General features: G+C 47.4%; 1 protein-coding gene across 10 annotated transcripts in view; it reads left to right on the forward strand.

Moving 5' to 3' along the window:
- The window catches only part of MTMR2 (myotubularin related protein 2), a 1,647,725-nt gene that overhangs the window by 54,278 nt on the left and 1,568,823 nt on the right, over nt 1-24,624 (forward strand). For 4 of the 10 annotated variants that reach the window (XM_069639182.1, XM_069639183.1, XM_069639175.1 and 1 more), the window contains exon 2: nt 21,055-21,374. The exons of 2 other annotated variants lie outside the window; for them this stretch is intronic. The gene's annotated coding sequence lies outside the window, so the exon portion shown is untranslated. Of the gene's footprint in view, nt 1-18,251; nt 18,309-21,054; nt 21,375-24,624 lie in introns of all 10 variants that reach the window. 4 more of the 10 variants (XM_069639176.1, XM_069639178.1, XM_069639181.1 and 1 more) reach the window with 4 other exon arrangements.

Raw genomic sequence — 24,624 nt, forward strand, 5'->3', positions numbered from 1 at the left:
CATGTGGGCGAGACAACCATGGTTTCCACACCTACGCAGGATGGCGGTGTGCGAACCCATCAGACTCCCAGCCTGGTACAACCTACTGTCCCAGCAACAGGGTCAAACAGTGCATCAGGAACCCAACTCTATGAACCTAGCAGCATGGCTCCTGAAGTCATAGAGTTTGGACATCTCAAATTACCACAGAGGTGTATGGACATTCTAAAGGAGTCCAGGAAACCAAATACAAGGCACTGTTACTTTGATAAGTGGAAAAGATTCGTTATCTGGTGCCAGAATAAACAAATCAACCCGGTTGATTGCACTCCTTCCAACGTTGTGACATACATGCTCCACCTGCTGGATGCAGGGTTGGTTTTTAACTCGCTGAAAGTACACCTGGCAGCCCTCTCGGCTTACACCACATCCCATAACAAGGTCTCGTGGTGGAAAGTACCAGTGGTTAAAGCCTTCATGGAAGGAGTAAAGAGACTTCACCCTCCTATTTCGAACCCACCGCCAGGATGGGACCTCAACGTGGTGCTAGCTAAGCTCATGGGACCCCCATTCGAACCCATGCATAAAAGTAGTCTCAAACACCTGACTTATAAAACGGCCTTCTTAGTAGCCATTACCTCCATAAGAAGGGTCAGTGAAATTCAGGCTCTGTCAGTGCAGGATCCTTTCTTTACTATCCACAAGGACAAACTGGTTTTACGCACACACCCTAGGTTCTCACCTAAATTCATATCCAAGTTCCATGTAAACCAGTCCATCGAGCTTCCGGCTTTCTTCCAAAACCCGCAAAGCTCGGCTGAGGTGAAACTACACACCCTAGATGTGCGTAGGGCGGTCCTATACTATGTAAATAAAACCAGACCGCTAAGGAAAACAGATCAACTGTTTGTCTCCGTAGCTACAGGCAGAGAGGGGGATCGCGTCTCTAAGGGCGCTATCTCGAAGTGGATTATCAACTGTATACAGCTGTGTTACTCTCTTTCTGACAAGACTCTGCCTTTTACGCCAAGGGCCCACTCTACTAGAGGCATTGGTGCCACTCTGGCTTTCATTGCAAATGTTCCCCTCGACACCATTTGCAAAGCGGCTACTTGGAGCTCTATTCACACTTTTACTCAGCATTACTGCATTGACACTCATTCCAAGACAGATACACAAGTGGGACAAGCGGTTCTAAGACACCTGTTTGCTCATGACCCTTCTCACATCCCACCTCCTTCTTCTGGTACTGCTCGCTAATCTATGCACAGCATGTGATCTAAGCAGATTCCACAAGCCTCAGAAGGGATACATTACTCACCGTAATCGTATTTCTGATGCTTGTATCTGCTTAGATTCACATGCGACCCACCCTTCCTCCCCTCCGAGAGAAGGCGCATGATTGCTTGTAGTCTTACCTTTTCTGTCTATCTGCTTGGATTATCTGTACTCACGCTACTCCTCATGCTTCCTCATGTCAGAAAAAATACAATCTGAGGATCCTACACGCGTGAGGGATCTTGGGTACAGTGGACGTCACACTAGGGATAGTATTACTGGCACGCCTGTGTCGACGCCCATTTTCGACTTTCGAAAAACAAACTGTAATACTCCGCAGCTTCCACTAGATGTCGGCCTATGCACAGCATGTGAATCTAAGCAGATACAAGCATCAGAAATACGATTACGGTGAGTAATGTATCCCATGTGTGAGACGACCATGACATAGTAGTGGCATCACTGGCATCACAAACAGAGTATACTTACTCGTTACTCGGATTACGCGGACGAACAGTGCAGCGAAGTTCGTGCATAAGCACCATCATCATCCTCAACACGGTCCGTGAGAGGCAGGCTTCCCTGAACTCTGGCAGCTCAGTGATGCATTGCGGACTTGGCTCTCCTTCCGAAATGTAGGCCAGGCATCCCGAGTTTTCTCGGCAGCAGCAGTTCTCCTCCTCAGTTGGCATTAGCTCGCACCGATTGCACGTGCACCAGGTGGAGACGCCGTCCATGCGACATGGTCCAGGCTCTTCATCCGTTGACTGGTCCTCCCAACTGCCGTCCGAATCCCCATCGTTTTCGCGTGCTTGCCTTTCCAGTAGTTCTTCCTCGGTGTACTCGGGCTCGTACATATACGGCATTATTGTAGCCATTATGTGGTAAAGAAAGTAAAATAATTTATAGCGGTGGTACTGGTATCTGTTCACACGGGCTACAATCAACGAAGGTAGCTGACCAGAGCACAGAAACGAGTCACAGAATACTCAAATTAACACAGAGAGAGGAATGGATTCGAAAATCTGCTGCTGTGTGTTGTGAAACGGTCTGTTTATACTTATTGAGGAAAGAGGCGTCCTGCCATTTCCATGGCGACACTTCATTAGCTGAGGCGCAGCGATTGTTGACACGAAACGGGAAATGGGCGGTACGCGTCTGCTGATGTCAGGCTCAGGGGCGGGGGATTTGATTTAGTGCCGCAAAAGCAGGTGAGCCAGGGCGATGCGGCAAGTGAGAGGATTATCATAAAATGGCGGATGTTTTCGAGTGCGTTAATGGACGAAAAGTCGGGTAAGGTCCATAGGAAAGTTTTCTACGATCTACCGATTTATGCTTAAAAACACATGGCCGAACCATAGGAACAATAAAAAAAAAGTCCCGGAACTATCCTTTAACAGGACGCTGTCCTGGTCCCAGGAATTAAAGGAACACACCCATTCAAAAGGAGTAGCCTCATGCCAGGGGGATGCAGACCAAAGGGGCATTTGATCCTATTGAGAAGTGAAGGGGTGGGTTCAGTGTAGACACGGAGAGCCCTTTACAGTTGGGTGAAGGTTCCACCATCTCTTACTTTATAAAGCCCTCGACCACTTTGTGAAAAAGGAGCAGTCCAAGGCAGAGGAGAGTTCTGCCCCCTATCCGCTCCCAGGCAAATTAGGGGCGACTCCTGCTGTGGACTATGACCTGCCACTCTGCTCGAGCCCCTGAAGTGGGTTTTGCAGCATTTGGCTAAACGGATCAGCTAAGGCTCCCCATTCTGCTGCCTTGACTCTGGTCGAACTGACGTTGAGCTGCACTTAAGTCGAGGGATTCCACCAATACTGCTTTTCAGCACTTCTCCGAACCTTCGAACTGCAGTGCCTGCGTCTTGAGCCTGCTCAACGCTGCATCGTGCGCTTGCTGAGCCAGTCACCTGCTACGCTCTGATCAACGACTGGACACCGGGTCCCGGTTTGAACCACTGTAGAGGCACTTGGGGTCTCGAAGCAGGGGTTACATCAGGGCTCGACTCAAACTGCCACTTAGCCAAACTGCACTTCAGAGCAACAGGATTACCGTTTCGAGAATCGATTCCCACTTACTTGAACAGCTGGAGCATCACTCATCGATCCTTCCTGGCGGTTACAACCCCACTCAACCTCGAACAGATCCTGGTGAGCGCCCTGATTATGTCGCTGAACGCTGCACAGAGCTACTGCATTTGAACCTGCTTGACGCTCCCACTTGCTTCTACGGTCCACACTATCCAATGAACCCAAACTAAGCGCAATCTGCTCGCACCACTGCATGAAGCCAGGTTTGATGCAGTCAACCCGCCAAAATTTGAAACAAGGTACTTTTGACCAGTAACTACCCTCTTGGCTCATTTTGCACCCTAGAGACTGGTTAGGTCACTTTTGCACATTTTTCACCCAAAGACATATCCTTTTTGTGGTTTATAATTTGCCTATCACCCTTGTATTCATACTCGGGGTGCTACATTCTTCTGTCTGTTGCATCTTCCCTGTTCTGTCCACATGGTTGGGTTTTGTACAGTGTGTTTCTGTTTAGTTATTTTTGCAGATGGTGCCTTTTATTAAAGTATCTCTATTTTTATAGAACCTTGACTGCATTCCCTTTATTTTGGGCTGCAATACTTTGCTGTTTGAGCCGCTACCGAATCACATTCACACCCCTCTTAAGAGCATAGCCTTCCCTTTAGCCCACATTACCAGAAAAGGTCTGTTTTACCTTTATGATCGTGTTGACTCTGGGTTTGTACAAGTGTGAGGTGCTGAGTGGACGTTTTAGCCTCTACTCGCCCTTGTACTCCTGCAGGACAGAAGTCAATTTGTCAGTTCTGCTTCAGCATCTCAAACAGTCCCACTAAAGAACACCTCACTCCTTTTTGCTTACAGAGCCAAGGGGAGTGAAACAACATATAGTTGAACAAAAGCGGTATACAGTATCATTCGCATTACATTTTAAAATCACTGTCATGGCATTTATGTACATGTCGCAACTGAATAGCATCTTTGTGAAATGATATAACATCTGAACAACAGCATTGCCAAATTACATTTTATGTGGTGTGCTTTAGGTCCATTCAACTGTATATTTCTCATCTTGATCACTAATGGATATTTAGTTTTCAAAACTCGTATATTGACGAGCACAAGACGGCGTGTCTTGGGTCGCCCCTTTTAGACAGATTCATTTTATGCTGAAATGTGGACTTTTGCCGCATACTCTAAAGTCCTACAAAAAAAAAATAACTAAATCATTGGACCACAAGTGATAGAATCTCAAAAGAGATAATCATGGCCATGTGATTTATGCTTGTATACAATGATTTTATCATTGAAAATATAATTATTGTATGTATAACAGTGTAGAATCAGGAGGAGCTTGCTCCACTGTACACGCTGTAGGGCACCAGAAACTACATTCCCCTGCAGGACTGTAGTTCCCGGAAGCCAATTTATCCTTACCCCCGGCGCGGAACGCGCCTGCGCGGAAGTAAGGGGCAGTCTGCTACAGTGCGTGGCTGGATGCGGTAAGCACAATACCACTGATATCCAGAGCATTTCGAGATCGGTCCGGTGCCATAAGTTCAAAAGTAGCTTTTAAGGCCATATACATGGAAAAAGAACTGTCCCAGGCGAGACCCCCCTATCTTGGAGATAGCAACGGCTTGCGTCAAACATAGGGAACAGGCAGGAGTGGACTACAGGGGAGGGAACCGGGATATAGCAGCGGAAGAGAAATCGAGGATGCCCATCAGTGGCACACATGAAATGAGGGAACAGAGAGGGACATGGGGAAATACCCATTAAGACTGGGACTCAGTCAGGGGCGTGGCCAACCGCGGAACAATGCGCAGGTGAATCCCTAGAGCTACCATGTAGCAGTAAGAATCCGGGCAAAATCCTGTAAAAAAAAAAACATGGACGGTCAACAAACTATAGGAGAAGAAAGTTGAAGAGTCGGGGCAGAGGATAGCGTACTCTGGAAAGGGAGTGGAGCGTGGACCTATCCCTAGATCTCGCCGAAAAATCCTGCTTTCCTGGCGGGAAGAGGGAGTCAAGATGGCCCCTATGGCACAGTGAGGAGGACATAGGAGGAGTGCCGGGGGAGACAGACTGCACGCCCAGGTGAGGCGGAGGCAGTAACGGACATGGAGGTGGCCCCGGCGGGGGAGAAGAACTGGTCTCCGTCGCACAGCGAGAGGTGTGGAGCAGAGTGCGGAAGACAACGGCCCGAGCGGAAGTGCCCGCCTGAAGTGCCTGCCTGTTACGCCTGGGAGACTCTATCTGTTGTGTATCGAGGACACTGCTGATTTCGTTCACGGACTGTGATTGGCCGGCAAGAGGTGGGTTGCTGGTACCAGTGGGATCTACACAAGCCGTGTACAGACTTTCATGGACTTTCATGGCATTGGGTATTGATTGTAGTGTCTTTTTTGCAGATCCCGCCCCCTGTGCACGTAGCCAATGCTTTAAAACATTTGCCGCACGCGCCCTAGCGCGCACCCGAGCGGAAGTGCCCGCCTGAAGTGTCTGTCTGTTACGCCTGTTGGGCTAACAGGCGGCGATAGGCGGCCTGCAGACTGTTGTTCACAAACGCCAATAATAAGCTAAGTATATCGTTGGGACGCCTGGGGGCTACTGCAGACATACTTGTATGGGGAGCATAACTTTTTTGCAGGGAAAATTAAACTGGGGATTTGAATTGCCTGTAATCACTTGAGAGGTCTGAGACGGGAAGCCTTTCCTTTACGCTAATGTCGAGGAGACGTAACAGCTTTGAGTATGTGTATAATCGGCCCCCAGTGAATGGCTGGGAATTAAGAACAGCGAACGCATTAGGGGTAAGAATGTATGACGATATCTTATCGGCGCCGCTGGTCTTTACGCCGGTAAAAAAAACAAACAAAAAAACCGCTTCGAATGGCAATGAACATGCCGTTGCCGCCATCACCTCCTGAACCTAGTGATTCTATGTTACTGGAGGGGGCGGCGATGGCTCACTCGTCCATGCTGTCAATGAGAGGAAAAGTGTCTAGCAAACAGGAGGTTGCATCGAGCTCCTCTTTATTTGATAATATTCCTGAGGAAAACATAAGTAATGCTCCAATATCCTCCTTTCTAGACACACCACTTGACTTCTTTTCAGTGGATAATGATTTGCAGAACTTGTCACAGCCCATACACGAGATCTCCCACTCACATGCTTTGGTAAACATGGAATTAGAACGGGACCAGAACACAAGGATAGCTTAAAACTATTCCGAAAGTCACTTATGGCATTGAATTCTCTTTTATTCAGGGTAAAATGAACTTAAATAAACTGGAGTCGTTTCTGCTACGGAAAATGGTATGGTGCATTCCTAATTGTGTGCCCCTACCAGCTATAAGATACGAATTTGGATTACAGTCTCTAAAAAGCATTATCGAATGGAAATGTTTGATGTTATTCCGAAATATCGTAAGCAACAATGGAGACACTATATAATGCTATGTCCACTTTACTGATCAAAGGCATAACAAAATCTGTTTTCATGGAAAAACTGGTAGAAATATGTAAAAACCTACTGGAGAAAGTAGGGGCAACAGTGAGCTCTCTTATCCTCAATCCAAAAAAAGTTAAATGACTGCTAAGAAATTGTGATTTGGGTACCACTGTGGAGAAACTTAGTATAAATTGTATGGTCATATGGTGTCATTTTATAAGGATGCGGACGTTCCGGAACCGTATCTCTACTCATTCCCTCAGAAAGCATGGAGAAACTTCTTTATGAGATTCCGTTTTAATGTGCTCTGAACAGGAGAAATTGTGCTAATCAGAACCAAGGGGGTTGAGTCGGTAGCGGCTTGTAGATTTTGCAGAATAGTTGATATTAGTGAGTCACTAAGACACCTTTTAATTGATTGTCCCGCGTTGCTACAGGCAAGGCAACAATATTTTATTCGTTTTGTGTTTGACACCTCAAAGGTTGACCTCGAATTACTTTGGAAACGTATGCTGTTTGATAACAAAATTCCTCTGCAATTGGCGGTTGTTCGTTTTCTAAAGTTGGTATGTAATTTGGTATAAGGTTGAGTCAAATACAAAAGTGTTTTAAAGGATATGGAAACCTTTTTTCATTATTTATGTAAATGTGATGAAATGCTCGGAACTGTTATTTCTTTCAAAATGGGAATGCAAATTGGTATAAGATTGCGTCCAATGCAGAACAGTTTTAAGTATTTGGTAAACGCAATAGGGGATTGCTCTTGTTAATTCTTTCTCTTTTTTTATCCTTTTCCCTTTTTTTTTTTTTCTTTCCTCTTTTCCTTTTTGTGACTGTGAATGTAAATGTAAATGTGACAATGTACTGAATTGTTATTTTGTGAAATTTATTCTTTTATTCGCTTGTGTACTGATTTGTAAAGGTTTCTTTGAAACTATACACAAATAAAATAAATAAATAAAGACAACGGGAAGAGGCGCGGCTGTAAGCCAGGCTCCGTCACGCGCGGGGGTGGGGGGGCGTTGCGGAGTGCCTCGTGTGGAGTACAGCGGGAAGAGGAGCTGCTGAGAGCGGGCATGTGCGGCGGAGTGGCGGGCTGACCCCCGGGCCAGTGGAGCAGAGCCGGGGGAGGGACAGCAAGGTGCTGGAAGTCTGGACTGTGTAAGTGTGAGCACAGCTACTGGAGCGGAGAGCGGAAGGGCAGTATCCTCAGAGGAGAGAGGAAAGCGGGAGCCCTGCAATGCCGGGGTCCCGCTGGAGTAGCTGTCCACCCCTGAGACAGCAGGAAGGTACACACAGTGTTTGGCCCTTCATCCTGATAAGGGACCATGGTCTGGCCCCGTGGTGGAGCAGCCTGAGCCCGGGGGGAGCGCACTGAGGCAGTGGAGGATACTCTCACATCACCCGTGGAGGGGACAAAGAAGAAGGGAGGCCCATTGCAGGACATTTGAAATCCACCCTTGGAGGCAGTGAGGGGGGTTGGGGGAGTGGATACTACTGTGGATAGGTGGGGGGGTCCAATCTCTGGCTCCCCTCTTGTGGGGGACTTCTTGAGGATTGCATGCCCCTTGCCCCCGGGGTCGCCCGGATGGTGGCTGGTGTGGCAGAGCCCAAGGGACGTGGAGACTGAGTGCTGGGAACGGTATTGCGCTGGCTGCCACCCTGCTAAGCAGAGGAGGGGAGTGGCGGTCCCTGGAGGGGTGGATCCACAGGGGCTGAAGGATTGGAATAACCAGAGGGATACGTCCCCATCTGGAGTGGTGGAGACAAGGTCCCCAGCTGGGGGTACCTGGGGGAGCCTCTGTCGGAGGTTATTGGGAGCAAGGGACCCCTCTGGAGCTGGTGATTGTGCGGAGTAGAAGAAGCGCTAAGGGGCACGGATCCTTGAAAGAGGAGTAGGCCTGGTGCTCGGAGCCCAGAGACGTTGGTGGGGAGCCCCCGGCTGTGAGGTGAAGGGGTCCTGTTGGAGGATACAGGCGAAACGGGTGATTTTAGGCCCTGGGACAGTGGTGGACAGAGCTGTAGAGTCCGTGCCTTGGGGCGAGATATCAGCAGCGGATTGAAAAATATACGGAGGCAAAGGACAGAGTCCAAAGACAGGAGGATACAGAGCGACAGGAGAGGCCCCCGGGAGAGGAGAGGTTCAGTGACCCTGGATTCGCTAATGGAGGCGATGCAAGTCTCCAGAAATACCATCCAAGAGAGCGTCAAAGAGGTAGGAGTAGATTTCTCCCTTGTGAGGGCGGACCTCCGTAAAGTGTGCAAGAGGGTCACAGAGGTGGAGCAGAGGGTCAGTACGGTAGAAGATGATGTCCAGAAGCTAAACAATCAGACCGCCGGCCTGGTTGGGGCAAAACCGAAACTAGAAACTAGTGCTGAAGATGCAGAGGAGTGCTCCAGGTGCTGTAACATCTGTCTGGTTGGGGTCCCAGGGAGAGAGGAGGGCCCTAGTGCGGAGCTTTTTGTGGAAAATCTGATACTAAAGGTTTTTGGGATTAAGGGCTTGTCCAACCTCTTCACGGTGAAAAGGGCTCATAGGGTCCCAGGGAGGCCTCCGCCGGCGACTTGGCTAAAATTATGAACTTTCGAGACCGCAATGCCATTCTACAGGATGCTCGCAGGGCAGGCCATTATGAGATTGGTAACCCAAAGCTAAGGATTTTTCCGGATTTTACGCTGGAGGTGCAACGCCAGAGGAGGTCCTATGACGCGGTGAGAAGCCGTCTAAGGGAACTCAACTTGAAATACATGATGTTTTTTCCAGCGAAGTTGAAGGTGTTGTCAGGGGGGGAAGTCCTGGTTCTTCACGTCCCTGAGGGAGGTATGGGACTGGTTGGATACAAGGTCACATAAAGCAGATCCTTCTTCGGAGGGCCTTCCGGAGAGGGTGGGCCGGGTGGCGGAAGAATGTGGGTTAAGCCCAGAGGGAAATGAGTGAGGAATGACCTTGCAGGAATCAGCTTCTTGGGAGTGAGAGGGTAGAGAGGGGGCGAAAGAAAAAGTGGGGGGAAGATGTTGGTGGGGCTGCATGTGGTAGATGGCAGAGCCCCCTAATCTAAGCAACGCCATTGACTACCGACCCTATGGGAAGCGAGGAAGAGGGGCTGAGTAGGTTGGTGGGTCTACAGTCATGGAGGAGGAAGGGGGGCATTGGAGTTCAGGGGGGTGGATCTCCCTATGGTAGTGGGGGGAGCACGGGGGAAGGGGACGGGGGCGAGAGGTGGAGGAGGGGAGGGGGATTAGATTGGGGAGGGGCAGATGGGGGAGTGTCGAGGGGGAAAGCGCCAAGTAGGGGTCAGGTGCATGGGGGGGAAATGGATACCACAAGGGGGAGTGAGGTCCGGCACAGCAGTAAAAGGAGGAGTGGGGGAGGTGGAGGTGTGTACAGATGAAGGGGGGGTTGAGAGAGAGAAGGGCTAACTTGAGAGAAGGCTCCAGTATATCAAATGGGTAAGCGAGGAAATTTGAAAATCGGGACGTGGAATGTCCGAGGGCTGGGGAACTACCAGAAGAGGAGGAGGGTGGTGGAGTTTCTGAAGAGGCAGGGGATATAAGTGGCCTTGTTACAGTAGACACATGTGAATGCAGAAGTGCTCGGGAAGTTGGGGAAGATGAGGGGAGGGCAGGTATATGGCACGACGTACTCAACTCAGGCTAGGGGTGTACTCATTTGGGTGGCAAAGGGGACGCCATTGAAGGTGGAGGTGGTGGTCAAGGATGGGGAGGGTAGAGCGATCCTTGCACACTGCTTATGGGGAAAATAGGCCAATTTGTTTGGTTAACTCATAAGCGCCAAACGTGGATGATGAGGAGTACTTCCCCCTCAGTGCTTCGTATGATGGGGGCTTCTAGAGAGTAAATGATAATATGGGGGGAGATTTTAATTGCCACTTGGATAAGCAGTTGGATGGGTTGGGGAGTAGAGGGGTGCCTAAGAAATGCATGACTGGGTGACTACAGGAGATAATACGGAAACTTGATCTGGTGGAGGTGTGGAGGGAGAAACATGGGGAAGAAAGGGGTTGCTCCTATCATTCGAGTGTGCACAGCTCGTACTCGCGTTTGGATTATATTGTAACAGGAAGGGAGCACTGTCAGTATTTTGGGGAGACGATGTATTTAGGGCTCACCCTGTCGGACGACTCCCCCTTGGTGGCAACGTTGTTTGGTACCACTGAGAATCCCCCGCGGCAGTTATGGCGGATGCAGAGGGAGGCGTTACGAGACAGGGCTTTTATGGAGGAACTGAGAGAGGGGATTAGGCTCTACTTTGAGTTCAATGACGGCTCGGTGGAAACTAGGGGAGTGTTATGGGAGGCCTTCAAGGCGACTATAAGAGGGAAGTGCTTGGCCATGGCAGTGGGGATGCGTAAATGTCTTCTAGACACGCTACAACGGACGGAGGCCCAGGTGGCGGAACTGGATAGAGAGGTGGCTGGGGGCGCAGAGGTGGGCGAGGCCCTGGCGCGAGGGTTGGAACTTCATCAGAGGACCCTGACAGAACTATCACACTTTGATAGCAATAGGCGGGATGTCAACCTCCATGGGGAGGGGGACAAGGCGGGTAAACTGCTGGCTTGGTTAGTTAGCAAGGAAGGTCCGAGTCGGGTAATGACCCAGCTAAGGTCAAGTACGGGGGAGGTGGTCAGGACCCAAAAGGAGATTAATGAGGCCTTTGTAACGTATTATAAGGAATTATATACGAGTGAGGGGGGATATGTAGATGTGGAGGACATCATGGAAGTGCTGCAGTTGCCGAAGCTGGGGGAGGACCGTTGGGAGGAACTAGAGGCCCCTAGAGAGGAGGGGGACATCCGGTGGGCGATCCGCACCATGAGGAGAGGGGCAGCGCCGGGCAGTGACAGACTTCCGGTAGAGTTTTATGCGATGTTTGCTGACCTCCTGGTTCCGCAACTCCAGAAGGTTTATGAGGAGGGATTCCAGGGAGGCTGCCTCCCAGAATCGATGAAGGAAGCACTGATTACGGTGATTCTAAAAGAGGGGAAGGATCCAAAGGACTGCGTGGCATATTGGCCCATTTCCTTATTAAATGTAGATGGGAAAATCCTAGGAAAGATCCTAGCTTCTAGGCTGGCGACGGTTGCGCCGAGTCTGATACACCCGGACCAATGTGGGTTTATTGAGGGTAGGAGTACATCGGGTAACATCTCCTGACTTCACCATGTGATGGATATGGTGAAGTCACAGGCACGACATGGCGATAGCCTCATTTCACGGCATGAAGGCGTTCGATTCCCTGGAATGGAAGTGGTTGTTCAGGGTGCTGCGAGAATTCAGGTTTGGGGAAAACATTTGCAGGTGGTTGGCTCTACTATATACTAAACCGCTAGCGATGGTGAGGACTAATAATTGGATGTCTGGGACATGGGAGTTGGTAAGGGGGACAAGGCAGGGGTCCGCGGCTTCCCCGATTCTGTTTGCGTTATCCTTAGAACCGTTGCTGGTCGTTCCTGCGGCAGGAAATGATGAAGGCTGGAATCGAGGTGGGAGGGCAAAGACATATAGTGTCGCTTTATGCAGACGATATGTTATTATATGTGGTAGACCCCAAGATGTATCTACCAGACCTTTTGGAAGTATTGCAGAAATTTAGGTATATGTCAGGGTTCTGCATAAATCCGGAGAAATCTGTTTTGTTTCCGTTAGGGTGGCTACAGGAACTTGCTAGAGGTGGGGATAAAATGGGAGAGGAGTCATTTCGGTATTTGGGGGTGCGGGTGTTTCTTGATGTGGTGGATATATTTGTGCATAATACCGGGAGGGCATTATCCAAAATAGGAGATTCTATCCAATTCTGGAAGGTGTTGCCCCTCTCATTGATGGGTAGAGTGGTGTTATGTAAAATGGTGATCCTGCTGCGTTTGCTCTACTTCTTCACTAATATACCGTATGTGGCAAAGGAAGTGTTCTTCAAAATGTTAGATGTCAAGATCAGGAAGCTACTGTGGGGCGTGGGGAGGAGAAAGGTTTCCTTACAAACGCTGCGTAGGGCTAGAGAGAAAGGAGGACTGGGCCTTCCGAATTATGAAAAATATTTTGTGGCGGCGCAACTGCAGTCGGTATTGGTGTGGGATCAATTGGAGGGGGGGGAGTACCTTAAGATATTGGTAGGGACCTTACAGCCGGATCGTAGACCAGTGGAACTCCTGTGGCACCCGTTAGGGGTTTTGGGGGGATTGGTAGTCTTTGAGGCGGTGAGGGAGACATGGAGGAAATATGTAGGGGGTGGGGGAGTGAGGGGACGCTATGAGAGCGGCTTCCCATGGGGTGCCGATCAGAAGCTGCGTCAGGCGATAGGGAGGTTGGGGATACAGAGGTTAAGGGAGAAAGGATGTGAAAAGGTGGGGGACCTTTTTGAAGGTGGGAAGCTCCTCACCTGCAAGGAATGCTGTGATAAGTTGGATCTGCCGCAGGTTTTTTTTCTGGCGTATGGGGTGGTGGTTCGTAGGATGGCAGAGTTTTGGGAAGGAATTCCTGAGGAGCCGGAACCATGTCCGGTTCTTGGAGTACTACTTGATCGGATGGGGGCTAGGGCACGCATCTCGCGAATTTATAAGGCCCGTGACTGCAGAGGGGGAGCTGAAGGCCAGGGAAAAATGGGAGGTGGATATGGGGCGTTCTATATCAGGTAAAGAATGGGAGCAGGTCCGGTACCTGGTCCAGAAGACTTTGAGGAACGCCTGCTTCCAGCTGGTCCAATTTAATATTTTGTATTTTGCACAGGATGTATATTACCCCGGTGGCACTCCGGGCAGTGAATGGGGATTGGTCGGACGATTGTCCTAGATGTGGTTCGGAACGGACAGGGTTCTGGCATATGGTATGGGAGTGTGAGGTAATAGTGGAATACTGGGACGAGGTTCTAAAAGAGGTGAATGAGGTGCTGGGGACCAGTTTGGAAAGATGCCGGAGATCTGTCTGTGGGGGAAGTTGCCGGGGGAGAAACAAAATAAGATGCGGAACAGACTGGGCTGGTTCTTGCTCGTATTGGCAAAGCGGCGAATGGCGATAGGGTGGAAATTGCTGCAGGGCCAGGCAATCAACTTATGGCGGACGGATGTGCGGAGATGGGGGTTAGCGGAATTAACAGTGTTGCAGAATGTAGATCCAGAGGAAGACGGGGGAGGTAACGATTCACTGGTCCCAACTGCTAAATGATCTGTCAAGGGACAATGACTTAAGGTCGCCGTGAAGAGGCCTGTACAGGTGGGAGAATGAGGGGGTTACGGGAAGGGGCGGAGTGGGGGGGTACGAACTGAAGGAGGACCTGCTCAATTCTCAACGAACAATAAACTCTGAAGACCTGCATGCTGTTACCAATGGAGAAAGGAGTCAGCTGGGGTATCTGGATGGTGGTGAGGGGGGGTGGAAGGGGGTGGGCGGGAGTGGGAATTTGCTAAATAGTTTTATTAAAGTTTGTTATTCGGTATGGGGAGACTGACATCGGGGGGTATGGGCGGGGGGGGAAAGGAGGAAGTTTTGGGATTGTTATTACAAAATATCAATAAAGAGTGTTTAAAAAAAAAAAGACTGGGACTCTATAAATCCAGTGGCACCACGTAAGTCCGTCTCTCATGTAAATAAAGATTTGCCCACTGAGAAGACTGGGAGATCCGTAATGACCTACCCGGCCTATACAACAAATCTAAACCAATCTGAGGGGGAAGTGCTGAACATGCGGATTACGAACACCTTCGATGAGGGTTCGAGTAAACGGCAACAGCATGACCCAAAGGTCCTAAAAGCATGCATACTGAACACACGTTCCCTCAGCAAGCACTCAGAGAATATCCATGATCTGATCTTGGAGGAAGATCTGGATATGCTATTCTTGATGGAGACCTGGCTCAAGGAACCAATTGGACTGGCTTGTAACAAAGCCGTTCCAGAAGGATACATTATATACCATCAGAATAGAGTCACCGGAACATGGGGTGGGAGATAGCTATAATAGCAAGGGAGTCAATTTGTTTATTCAAAGCATCACTGGCCTGTACTGGCTGTGAAGCACTCCACCCTAAATACTCACCTACACCCAAATAATTTATCGACTTTATCGTGATATATAGGCCTCCTTCTCTTGTTTCAGATGTTAGATGTGAAATCACCCAACAGCTGAATACGCTGAAATCCACCAACTGTTCCTCAATTCTGGTGGGAGATCTTAATAGGTGGCGTGCAAACCCTCTGGACAAAGAAGCAATCACATGTACTGCACTCTCCCTTCCCCCCTCCCTCCGCACTTCCCCCTCCCCCCTTCCCATGCACTTGCACGATCTGAATGACACTTGGCCTAGTAGGATCGTTGTCTGTTCTCCCTTCGTTCCCCCTCCCTTGCCTCACTGCGCCTTGAAACACTTGTGTATAGGCGCATTACAAATGCCATATCATATATCATATCATATATCAATCCGTCTTGAGAAAATGCTGAAAAACATTGACTACTTAGTCCAGAATAGTGAACCCACTACAATGAAAGGAAACCAGCTGGACTGGATTGTTACACAAAACCTTAATATCCACAACATAACAACCCAGCCGTGTATCCGGTCCGATCATTTAAAAGTTATCTTCGAAATACATCTGCAGGACATACTAACACCAAGTCACAGCCCCCATATTAGGACACAGAGTAGAAATTTCAAAGGTCTAGTCCCAGATCATCTGGAACCATGCCTACGTATAGTTTCCAAACTGGGGACTCCTGTGACCAATTGTTGAAGCATTACACAAACCAAATACTTGATGTGGTGGAGCAGTATGCTCCCCTCAAATCACAAATGGTCAGGAAGACTAACAATCACCAGAGTTGGTTCAATAGCACATTATGCGAGGTCAAGATTGAGAAAAGAAGATTGGAAAGGATCTGGCAAAAGGACCCATCGCTAGATAACAAAGAACTTTGGAACTGTGCCAACTCTAAATACAGAAGGTGTATTAGAGAGGCTAAAGCGGATCATTATAATGAGTTGATCGAAACTGCTCCTAACTCGACAAGTAAGCTTTTTGACCTTCTCAACTCGGTTGAGAAACACAAAGCTCTGTCGCCTCCATATACTCCAACGGAGGAGGTCTGCGAACTGGTGAAAAAAGGCAAAATCCATAAAGCCAGAGAGTCCATCATCCAGGCTAGAGAAACCTCAAAGGAGATACATCTACCTAACGTTGCCGAATTGCAGCCTTACGAACTGGAGAACTTCAACTTCCAACCAATCTCTGAAGAAGAGATGGTAATAGTGTTGTCTAAGATGAAACCTTCCTCCTGCGCTGAAAATTGTGTTCCTCCCAAAATAATCTTAGAGAACAAGGAACTGTTTGTCCCAGTCCTGACAAAAATAATCAATGCCTCCTTCGTGACGGCATGATACCACAAGACATTAAAAAGGTGACCATTAAACCTTTCCTTAAAAAACCGGGTCTGGATTCTAAGGACCCTGGCAACATAGCACGGAAACTGCAGTGCTCGATCTACAATCACAAATGCTATCCATAGTGGATAAGGGCAAGACAGGGATGCTAATGCTACTCGATCTAAGCGCAACTTTCGATCTTGTGGATCACCTACTACTACAGCAGGTCTTGGAGAAAACAGCAGGATGCTCCAAATCGGCACTGGACTGGTTGGCATCTTTCCTCACTGATTGAGTAGATAGAGTACACTGGGAAGAGACGTTTTCGACTCCTGCCCATATAAGTGCAGGGGTTCCACAGGGAGCCACTATATCCCCTCTCCTTTTTAATCTCTTTATGAAATACTCATGTGTACTCTTAGAATCCATCGGCATATATTTTACTAACTACGCTGATGAAACACAGCTGGTGCTGGACTTGGAGGGTGATTACCAAAAAGATAAGGCTAAGATCATGGCGCTATATGACATAATCGATAAGTGGATGGAAAAAAATTGGATGTGTTTAAACAGCAAAAAAACGGAGTTGATGATATTTGGCTCCCGACAAGCGAGTGACAAGCTAGGAGTAGAATACAAGGAGTTTGTGGTTAAAGACTCCTGTATTAAGGTAGTCGCCCAAGTGAAAACTCTGGGGATGATGATGATAGCCACTCTGGGTACGGAGGCTCAGACTAATTACCTGCACAAAAACAACGCCTACTACATTCGGCTCTTGAGAGCCATACGCCCTCTCCTAAGCGTAAAGAACTCGCCACGATTGCCAGGACTATCATTCTATTGCGACTGGACTACGGCAATTCATTATTACTGGGGGCCTCTAAAAAATGCCAGATAATGGAAAATAATGCGGTACGGGTGGTAAAAGGGATCAACAGAAGAGATCATGTGACAGAAGGAAGGAGAGCACTCCACTGGCTCAGGATTGAGGATAGAATGCTTTTTAAATCCATGACGCTAGTGTACAGATGCTTGTATGGGATGGCCCCGTTGTATCTCAGATCTAAGTTCACTAGATATACTCCTAACAGGACTCTGAGATCGGAAGCACACGGCAGGCTGCAAGTACCGCCTGCAAATCCAGCAATTGGTACTGGAAAATCTTTTCCGGTTCAGGCAGCCCAGCAGTGGAATAAACGTCCTGTGGCTATGCGCCTAGAACCGAATCATAGAATTTTCAGGAGGCACCGCAAGACTCACCTCTTTAAGTAAATCTCCTCATAGACAGAAGTTCTTCTAGTAACTTGGTTGTTCGTCTATTGTACCCTGTTTTATGTTTCTGCGCCCTGATGCCTGCGGGCTTTCGGTGCACTACAAATGCATAAATAAAGCAACACACACGTGTTTAGGTGACATGTTGGGGCACTTAATTAATTTGAAACAATTACATAAATTGCATCTAAGGAAAAAACCAAGCTATTCATATAATAGATCATTTTGATGATTTTTATTTAACAATTTTTACTGTGACTAAAAAAATGAATTACAAAAAACAGATTATGTTAAATCCGGCTTGATATGCTTGTATTTCAACAAACCCTCTGTATATGCCAATCACACTTAGAAACTCCTCCCTTTTGGCTCGTACAACACATGCAGGTATTACTCTACAGGCTCTTACCCCCAGGTGTCTGTGAATCCATCACATATAGACTCTATACACCATGAGCCTGTACCCTCTGTTTAATAAATTGAAATTATTCAATTGACAGAACAGAAATATAAAGTTAGATTTTCATAAAAAACATGTTGCCCGTGGTGAAGTAAATTGTTCAAGTATATTGTAACGACATGGTTTTGTTTTGTTTACACGTTACTACAGTGACGTTGGTAAATCCTAGACGGCCACACATCAGAGCGTGATGACGTCACATGCGATGATTTTTTACCCGCGATTATTGAACCACAGACAGTTTGTTTGCCAAGTCTGCCACCACTACTCTTTGGTGACGAGTGGGCCGTGTGCCTTCTATAGTGAGTGAGCAATATTTTGGACATATATGGTGATTTATACATGTTTAAGGATGTTTTTATTTCAATTGGGACAGCATGTTTTGCATTTATTGCAGTTGCCATTTCCAGCAGGCGAATTCTGTCTGGAAGAGCACTCTCTTCTTGAAGACAAGGTAGTGACATGGCACTCCTTATGATATTTACAGTTTCATATGCATATGAAGGATTTATTTAGGCTTTTGTTTTGCGCCACTCCATCAGTTTCTGTTTTTGATTATTGTTCATTTATTTTTTTCTGACTAGGTTTTGTGTTTCTTGATTTTTACTTCCTCTAATATAGGTATGTAACTTTGGTTTTAATATTGAGAGCCAGTTGACTGAGATGTTATAGGATAAAAAAAGAATTTGTACTGATACCACATTCTGTATTATTTATGGAGTTGGCCCTGATGATGGACATATGGTTCTAAATGCATTGGCCACAGACCTTACTCTAAAGCACTGAATATGAAGCATTAATGAAATAAAAGACAAGACACATTATTTCATTGTCCAGATTAAGTTGCTTTATTCATGTTTATATTTGTTGTGTAATTACCATGCAATAATACTGTAGTGTTTACTACTAGGGTGCAAACAGGTAGGGTTCGACATTGAGGGGAGCTGTGAGATATTTAGCTCCTGCTTCTAGCATAGTAGAGCCTGATTAGCTTGAAACCAACAGCTACCAGGAGCTACATTTGGCTCCTAGGGCCAACTGGTGGCTTCCAAATATGTAAGTGTGACATTTGAGAATGTTAATAAAGAAGAATTAGAACACATCTAATATACATTTAAACACAATGGTTCATACAAAATGGACCTAAAGCTAAAGGGCTGTGGCTGGGCTACAGGTTATCAGCTTCTCCTCACAGTAGGGCCCCGCAGGCAGGGCTTAGAGTGGCTACGTGGCGGACCGGGGAGATCCCCCACTGGTGCTTTCTTATCCGGTAGCTCATGGAGCAGGAGAGGGGAGAGCCCCCCACCTCTTCCTTACACCGCACCAACCCTGGATCAGCCAGCGATGGAGGTGTTCTCCTGGGGGTAGAGCTCCTTGGTATGTTAGGGAGCAGGGGATGCTGTCGACCGCTCCGTGCAGGCACTGCACCAGGACCTACCTGCTGCACTACATCTGTGGTAGCTCCTGGTTCCCCTGCAGTAGCTCCTACCTATAGAGTGATGTCTGACACCCAGGAGCTGCTCATTGAATCTGAATTTTAAACCCTGCACAGGTGGGGGAAACCCCCCTATCTTCTAGTCTATATTTGTTGCCTGGAAACATGCAATCTAGGTTCCTTTTGGCCAACACTAAATTCAAAATGTCAAATATTTGTAAAAGAATTAACCATTTTAAAACTTGTTTTGATCAGTAGCGTAGAGAAGGAGCCAAAAGCCTCTACCAGAAGTCCCGCCTCTAACCTGCCTATATGTTCAGAACCAGAAATGGTGACAAGGGCGACACCTGTAAAGATGCCAATAACACAAGCAGCCTTTGAAGCAAGCTACCCATTGAGAAATCCATTCTTTATGTATCCACGAAGAACTGACAGTCTATTGGGAAAGATCCCTGAAGAATGAGAGAAGATGAATGAAAGAGCAGACTGGTGACGTCACATGATGTAAAGTGACATGCCGAGAAGAGATAATAGAAGAGAACATAAAAAGAACATATAGAATCCAGTAACGAAGTAACGAATCAAGTGACCTGATTCGTGCTAGATGAAGATTACACGTGTAAGAAGCATGGAAGAAAATGCATACCATTTTATAATTGTACAGACGCTGTAACGCAAATAGATTAAGTAATCATTAAGGCTGGCTGTACGTAGTGAATAGACTGCAGGCGGTGCCGCCAGATTTCATATATATATATATGCATAGGAAATCTGGATGTTCCACATCGTGTTTTAACAAACTGGGATCCCATGAGCGGGAAGGTGAAAGTGTGTTGCAGTTAATAAAAGCAGCTGACGAGCAAGGAAGAATCGAGAAGGCTTGTCTTGCCAAGTGTCAAGAGGCCAGTGCAGCCGAATACTAGTTGTCTAAATTCAAAGGATACAATGAATGCCAGAGACGAGCCAAGCTCCTGCCAAGGTGCAGCTGAAAGACAATGAGTGCCAAGTTCTATTCATTTTAATACCATTAAACATCGAAATGAAGCTCAACACGTGGTCTCCAGTCACGTGGCCTTGGCGAAAATAGGCTTGAGCCGACTATGCAGAAACCAGAAGATGAGAGCATGCCCACACTCCCTATTATTCCCAGGAGTTGTGAGGCCTTCAAGGCCGTGTTCAAAGGCTAATTGAATGACGGGAAGTAAGAGTGATGATAGATGTTGGGCTAATTGTGTGGGGAGGTATGGTCAAGACCAACCCACCAGCAACTTGGGTACCAGCTGGTGCTCTGCTGGCAAGTGGAATATTCCAGAAGGGTACAAGTGTACTACCCAATTATAGAGGGCCACGTATCAAAGAGCCCTATAGCTTGAGGTCCAATAAATCATTGTGTATTTTGTGACGATGAAGATGACTTGCACTAGAGGAGGGCTTAGTTGCCCACCTGACAGTAGAGACCCTATCACAACCCCATACCTCATAGAAAGTATATGTAGATGTTCCCTGTTACCAGATCACAGCCCCAGATAGGTTTTTATAGTTTACCACGTAGTGTGACGTTAGTGATGATGAATTTTTACTATAAGAATGCATTTTTTATGTAAATCTTTGAGACTTTGAGACTTTTCCATGAAACATCTGTCGATGTCCGTTGTACTCTCCGTTTTAGATAATTGTTCATAAAACAGCGTACATTTTGCCAACTTCCTGAGTCTACCTTATTATTGATGTTTCAGTAATTTCTTCATCCCCATTCTTCCCACAGGAATGCCACCATGTCTTAAAAAGCCCCCTCGCGTTCAATTGGTAGCGGGTCGGATGGTTAAATAAAAGGTCAGTTGAATTAGTAGACTCGAGATTATCGGATAATCTGACACCCTCTGCCATCTAGCTGGAAGGACGCAAAGTTTCCTGTGGAGAACGGCCAAAATAGTCAACTTTCAAGTAAAGAAGATACAGGTGGGTCAGGCCCCTCTATGACGAAATCCCCTGTGGTTTTCACAGGCGCTGAGCGGACTGAAGGTGACACTGGCCGGATTGAAGGAGGGGAGAAGATACCGAGGGCCTAAAGCCGAAAAACGAATGGTGAGTAGACTGAGAGACTGGCAAATAGTTGGGAAAGGCATTGCAATAGTATAAAGTAACGTGGGGTTGGATTGTTTAGTGTGTGACGGAGGAACGTCAAAAATACATGATATGATGAAGTGTTAAGGTGAGCTGGATAGCGCCTGAAAGCCAGGTAGTTCTCGCTCAAGGAGCGTGGAAGAAGTAATTGCAAAATCCAAGTGGATAAAACTAGGCTGCATGCAGATAGATCTGCGAGAGGGATTGACTTAAACTCCCATCAGAGTATTTTAGGGGCTAGTGAAGAGGGGTGTCATGAAGTATTTGTGAAAATCGACTAGTTTGTCCGTTTGTGAATTTTGTTAAAGAAGTGTTGGGGGAAAAAATGGCAAAGATAGGCTGTGTTGTATAGAGACAAAAGTTATTATCTATCCTAGGTCATTGTCGGCGCCGACCGTAGGGTAGATTGAAATTATTGAAAAGTAAAGGCTTTGAGTGGTGAGTGTGGAGCACGCTCATATTTATTATTTTTCTGAAACGTATCTTGTGTAAACACTGGTAAGTATAGACAGTCATAGAAACCTTATAGAAAGTATATGTAGATGTTCCCTGTTACTAAATTACAGCCCCATATACGTTTTTATAGTTTACCATGTAGTGTGATATCAGTGATGACACATTTTTACAATAAGAATGCATTTTTTATGTAAATCGTTGAGACTTTGAGACTTTGCCATGAGACGTGTGTCTATGTCTGTTGTACTCCCTGTTTTAGATAATTGTTAATAAAACAGCGCACCTTTTGCCACCTTGTCTTAAAGAGCCCCCTCGGGTTCATTAGGCTGGTGGCCGCATAGCATATTTTGTGTGTCCTGATTTCACATGCATTTGAGAGTCAATAGGTTGAGAAGAATGAACCTGTGTCTGGTGGGCCTGAGTCTTAAGGATTTGCAGTGCCACTATACATGCCCTCCCAACCCCCCATGCCTCGCACTTGGGGTGTAATTTCTACCCCCTGAGGGCGTTGGCAGTGGCTGCTATAGTGGGACCTTTCACCCTTACACCTTTTGCAGGCATGCTTATATAAGCCTGTAGTTCTAAAGGAAGCACTGCGAGTGTAACCTTTGTTGCAGGTTACAGCTTGAATACTACTGTAGATCACCTGTGTGTTGGTGTACACCAGGACCTATATCAAGCTTAACACTTGCCCTGGTGTAATCTCCAACTCAACCTCAGGTAATACATTGCCACCTCATACGCATTCCTTCATACTCAGCTGACTACACGCCCAGTTTCTTTATTGAAAGGAGGAAAGACTGTGTCCACTCAAATAAAAGCATCATATAGATATTTGTATTGAAATATGTTAAAGGTTGGGGGCAGTAGCATATCAACCGTGAGGGGCAGGGGGCTAGTGCGGCTGCCGAAAGCATCTCCGTGATGACGTGAAGGCCTGCAAGGGAGGTGTGGGCGAGTTGCGCAGGAACAGTGCCTGCACACAGCTTTTAGCATGTGAAGGAGAGACATTGCTCTTTAGCTGGAGTGGTGACTCTTACCTCTGGAACTCTCCTGATTTGATATAACTGTACAGTTGGAAAATATGATTTTGATGCATGCTTTTCATGTGTGTAAACTCGCACATTACCTGAGCCACTTGTTTATTTCTAATCAGCATTAAGGGCAGCTTACCTCAGCACAGACCTCATAGTGAAGGGAAAATAAACTTTTTGAGGCAATCTCTGGGACTTTTAACCTGTTGGTTTTGCAAGAGCCATCAGGATGACCATGCAGGTGTTGGAAGTGTCCTGGCCACGGTTTGGTCCTCCTTTAGGCTTTCTGGGTCTCACATCCTGTTTATTCACAGTGTCTTTGTTAACAGCAATGCCACTGTACAGGGCCCCAGTTTAATTAATCGTTGTAGCATTTACTGTGAATAGCGTAGGGCTGGTCCTCTCTAAAGGAAGCTATGGTTAAATTAATTGTTTGATGTGCAACCATAGCGGGCATTCCCCACTGTGTGCCCCCCCCCCCCCCCCCCGCCACCCTCACAGTAAGATCAAAGCCTGGAAACCAGGTTCCATTCCATTTATAATAACCACAGAAACAGTTATTTTGGAAACACAAAGATTACAGTTTATTGGAGCAAACAAATTGGGCGGTTATGAACTGCCAGTCCGTATATATCGGGACCACTGACTTCAGGTGACAGAGTCTCAACTGTCCCTAAAGGGGAGTCAGTGCCGTCAACCGGCTTTGGCTCGAGTGCGGCAATACCGGTAGCGCTCGTGGTCGAAACCACAGCATCAAAGTTCTCCTCTCCGGCTAGGACCACCCTGATACTCCGCCTGCGATCGGGGTGGCTCCCCCGCTGCTCACAACTCCCCCAAAACTGCTACTTATCTGCATGCACCTATAATCCCCATCTCTGCTTACGCACCTCCTGCCCATCCAAGGGCAGTGAACCTCACCACAATGAAAATTCCAATACCAGGTGACTGACAGGTCAATCACTCCCCTAACCTTTGTATGGATCACTTCAGATTGTGCTTCAGCGAGAACGGCCCTCCTCTAGTATCCGACTGGCGGGTTGGTGGCTCCCATAACCTTTGTATGGATCACCCCGGAAGCCGTTCTTGCGAGAACAGCCCGCCTTTGGTATCTGACTGCCAGGTCAGTCCCTTCATAACCATGCCCCAACCAATTTTGGACCAATATACACACCATACGTCCTTTCGGGTGTCGCATGAGCATGGTGCAGTCAGTAACATAACAATGATCCAACCAATTTCGGGCCAATATACTCAATACTCCTTTTGTGTGTCCCCTTAGCATGGTGCAAAGCACCCAACGTGCCAGGCCACTCGGGCATTGTAAATCAACCCTTGACCAGCCCTTGCTGCCTCCCTTGCTCCTTAGCCTCGCGAGCACCACAAACAGGTGCGCAAAGGGTCAGATCCCGGGCCTGCCAGTGACAGGCCCATGTCGAATTGCCCTGTGGTGTTCTCCCCAGTGCGCAGGTACAGCGCCCTGTGCCAGATTGCTCATCCCCCATTCTGTAAACCCATTGAGCTGTCCAAGCTCTTGGAACCAGAAGTCGGCATATTGGAGCTGTCTTTCCACCTTTCCAATACTTGGAGGAGCCCTAAATTAGTGTATTTTTTATATTATTCCCACGGTATATAATAACAACCCTCCTGGCAAAGATCGTTATGCTGATGCAGACCTTGCTCGCTCACACCAGGGACCCTCAAACCGTCCTTAATACTGAGAA

Source organism: Ambystoma mexicanum, chromosome 7q, assembly GCF_040938575.1.
Source record: "Ambystoma mexicanum isolate Mex_15411 chromosome 7q, UKY_AmexF1_1, whole genome shotgun sequence".
Lineage (NCBI taxonomy): Eukaryota > Metazoa > Chordata > Amphibia > Caudata > Ambystomatidae > Ambystoma > Ambystoma mexicanum.